Consider the following 4,326-nt stretch of genomic DNA (forward strand, 5'->3'; position numbering starts at 1 on the left):
AAACCTTTTAGCAATAAAAACTACAGGTGCAGATATCTTCACTGGCAAATTCTACCAATTATTTAAGGAAAAATATCAACTCTACACAAACTCTTTTAGGCTCTAAAGAAGAAGAAACACTTCCCAATTCGTTTGCTAAGGTCCTCATTACCTGGCACCAAAACCAAAAATATTACAGAAAAAGAAAACTAGAGGCCAATATCCGTCATGAATATAGATGTGAAAATTCTCAACAAATTACTAGCAAATTGAATCTAATGATACATGAAAATAATAAATCATCATGGCCAACTAAGGTTTATTCCAAGAATGTAAGGCTGGTTCAGTCTTTGAAAAGTCAATCAATGTAATCCACCATATTGACAGGTATAAATATGTAACAATACATAACATTTTTGTAGCAAAAACAAAGTCAAAAGAAAAATGATAAACTGGCAGAAAATATGTGTGACATACATTACCAAGGGGCAAAAATCCTAATTTATATGAAGAACTCTTTAAAATATTGACAATGTCCAAAAATCTTATAGATAAATGGAAAAAAGATATTTGAACAGACAGTTCACAAATAGAGATTTTTTTTTTTTTTTGAGACAGAGTTTCACTGTGTCACTCAGGCTGGAGTGCAGTGGCATGATCTCAGCTCACTGCAACCTCTGCCTCCCAGGTTCAACCAATTCTCCTGCCTCAGCTTCCTGAGTAGTTGGGATTACAGGTGCCTGCCACCACGTCCCACTAATTTTTGTGTTTTTAGTAGAGACACAGTTTTGCCATGTTGACCAGGCTGTTCTCAAACTGCTGACCTCAGATGATCCACCCACCTTGGCCTCCCAAAGTGCTGGGATTACAGGCATGAGCCACCACACCTGGCTGAGATATTAAAAGATGTACCAGAAACATGATGTTTAAGTTCACTTGCAATAAGAGAAAAGGCAAATTAAAATTACTATGAGACTCCATTTCTAATTGATCACATTGCAAAGATTCAAGCGTTTGACAATCCCCTCTGGTGGCACTTTTACATATTGTTGGTGGTTCACTTAGGGTTTTTTTTTTTTTTTTTAGACAGAGTGTCACTCTGTTGCCCAGGCTGTGGTGCAGTGACGCGATCTTGGCTCACTGCAACCTCTGCCTTTTGGGTTCAAATGATTCTCCTGCCTCAGCCCTAGCTGGGATTACAGGTGTGTGCCACCATACCTGGCTAATTTTTGTATTTTTAGTAGAGACACGGATTCACTATATTGGTCAGGCTGGTCTCGAACTCCTGACCTCAAGTCATCCACCTGCCTTGGCCTCCCAAAGTCCTGGGATTACAGGTGTGAGCCACCGCACCTGGCCTGATCTTAACATTTACTCATAAAAAGGTGTTTTCAGAACCCCAGAGTTAGGACCCCCATTCAAAGGCTGCATCAGGTCCTAAAAATGCTTTGTCCTGTTCTGCCTCAGTTACATGAGCAAAGATGATAGGAAACTTTTCAGCGACAAGATCTCAAAGTCATTTCTCTGTTGATTTTTTTAAAATCCCCTTAAATAAGTAAGCCATTGTTGAAAATGTGCTCACTCTTAGGTATTAAACAATAAACATTAGTCTTGCTTATTGACTGTTACACATGAAAACATGCTACAAGTTTAGAATTTGGAAATGAACCAGCAGAGTCTGGGGCTCAAAGAAATCTCCCTCTTTGCTTCCTCCTGCCAGCTATCTACTCTGTGTCACTTGGCTAGTCCTGTACATTTCCAACCTGCTGCTCTTCCATTACCCAGACACTTCTGGTGCCAGACACTATTGAACACGGATATATTGTGATACATCCTTTAATCCCGCACCTTTACAGTAAACCTATCTTTACCAAATTGAGGCTCGTGCTGGAGGCCAGCTGGCTATGAAATGGTGAATGAAAGCAACGCTTTCTTGAGCTCTGCTTCTTCAATTTAAAGGCGCCTAGGAATCAATCAGGGCCTTGTTCAAATGCAGATTCTTTTTTTTCTTTTTGAGATGGACTCTCGCTCTGTCACTCAGGATGGAGTGCAGAGGTGCAATCTTGGCTCACTCCCAAGTTGAAGCAATTCTTGTACCTCAGCCTCCCGAGTAGCTGGGATGCCTGCCACCAAGCCTGGCTAATTTTTCTTTCTTTCTTTTTTTTTTTTTTGGTAGAGATGGGGTTTTACCATGTTGACCAGGCTGGTCTCAAACCCCTGACCTCAAATGATCTGCCTGCCTTGGCCTCCTAAAGTGCTGGGATTACAGGCATGAGTCACTGTGCCCAGCCTCAAATGCAGATTCTGATTCAAGTAGGCCTTGAGAGGGTTCTGAGACTGCATTTCTACCAAGCTTGTGGCTGATCCACTGACTAGGCTTTGTCAAGGAAGGGGCCATGAAAGAAATTTGGGTAGGCTCCCCAAGGTTGGTGACACAACTCAGTCTTCCTACCCTATCCAAATCCCCCAACCCCTCCACATTCAATCACCAACCCTCCTCTCCACCTCCCCTGCTCTAGTTTAGACTCTGATCACCCTCACAGGAATTATTGCAAAACTCTGATTTATCTCCTTGCCTTTTTTTCCTCTTTAATCCTGTTTTTGAGGTTGCACAGGGATCTTTCTAAGATGCCAAACTTGGCCAGGCATGGTGGCTCATGCCTGTAACCCCAGCACTTTGGGAGGCTGAGGTGGGTGGATCACCTGAGGCCAGGAGTTCAAGACCAGTCTGACCAACATGGTGCAACCCCATCTAGTAAAAATACAAAAATTACCCAGGTATGGTGACACACACGTAATTCCAGCTACTTGGGAGACTGAGGCACGAGAATCACTTGAACCTGGGAGATAAGAGTATATTAGTCTGTTCTCATGCTGCTAATAAAGACATACCCAAGACTGGGTAATTTATACAGAAAAGATGTTTAATTGACTTACAGTTCCACATGGTTGGGGAGGACTCACAATCATGGAAGAAGGTGAATGAGGAGCGAAGTCACATCTTATATGGCAGCAGGCAAGAAAGCTTGTGCAGGGGAACTCCCATTTATAAAACCATCAGATCTCATGAGATTTATTCACTACTGTGAGAACAGTATGGGGGAAAGCACCCCCATGATTCAATTATCTCCACCTACTCCCACCCTTGACACATGGGGATTACTACAATTCAAGGTGAGATTTGGGTGGGGACACAGAGCCAAGCCATATCATTATGCCCCTGGCCCCTCCCAAATTTCATGTCCTTCATATTTCAAAACCAATCACGCCTTCCCAACAGTCCCCCAAAGCCTTAACTCATTTCAGCATTAACCCAAAAGTCCATAGTCCAAAATCTCATCTGAGACAAGGCAAGTCCCTTCTGCCTATGAGCCTGTAAAATCAAAAGCAAGTTAGTTACTTCCTAGATACAATGGGGATACAGGCATTGGGTAAATACAGCTGTTCCAAATGGGAGAAATTGGCCAAAAGCAAGGGGCTACAGGCACCATGCAAGTCCAAACTCCAGCAGGGCAGTCATTAAATCTTAAAGCTCCAAAATGGTCTCCTTTGACTCCATGTCTCACATCCAGGTCACACTGATACAAGAGGTAGGTTTTTATGATCTTGGACAGCTCCACCCTGTGGCTTTGCAGGGTACAGCCCCACTCTTGGCTGCTTTCATTGGCTGGTGTTTCATTGGAGTGTCTGTGGCTTTTCCAGGCCACAGTTTTCCCAAAGTCCAAGCTGTTGGTGGTCTACCATTCTGTGATACGGAGGACAGTGACCCTCTTCTCACAGCTCTACTAGTTGGTGCCCTCGGCTCACTGCAACCTCTGCCTCCTAGGTTCAAGCCATTCTTCTGCCTCAGCCTCCCAAGTAGCTGGAATTACAGGTGCACGCCACCTCACCTGGCTACTCTTTGTATTTTTAGTAGAGACGGGGTTTTGCTATGCTGACCAGGCTGGTCTCGAACTCCTGCCCAATACCAGGTTGAAGCTGCCGAAGTTTGGGGCTTTACCCTCTGAAGCAATGGCCTGAGCTCTACACTAGCCCCTTTTAGCCACGGCTGGGACACAGGGCACCAAGTCCCCAGATTACACAAAGCAACGGGGTCCTGAATCCAGCCCAGGAAACCATGTTTTCCTCCTAGGCCTCCAGGCTTGTGATGAGAGAGGCTGCCATGAAGACCTCTGACATGTTCTGGAGACATTTTCTCCATTGTCTTAGTGATTAATGTTTGGCTCCTTATTACTTATGCAAATTTCTGCAGTGGGTTGAATTTTCCCCTCAGAAAATGGGCTTTCTTTTCTGTCGCATCACCAGGCAGCAAATTTTCCTAACTTTTATGCTCTACTTCCCTTTTAA

The sequence above is a fragment of the Mandrillus leucophaeus genome, unplaced genomic scaffold (assembly GCF_000951045.1).
Source record: "Mandrillus leucophaeus isolate KB7577 unplaced genomic scaffold, Mleu.le_1.0 Scaffold4, whole genome shotgun sequence".
Taxonomy (NCBI): Eukaryota; Metazoa; Chordata; class Mammalia; order Primates; family Cercopithecidae; genus Mandrillus; species Mandrillus leucophaeus.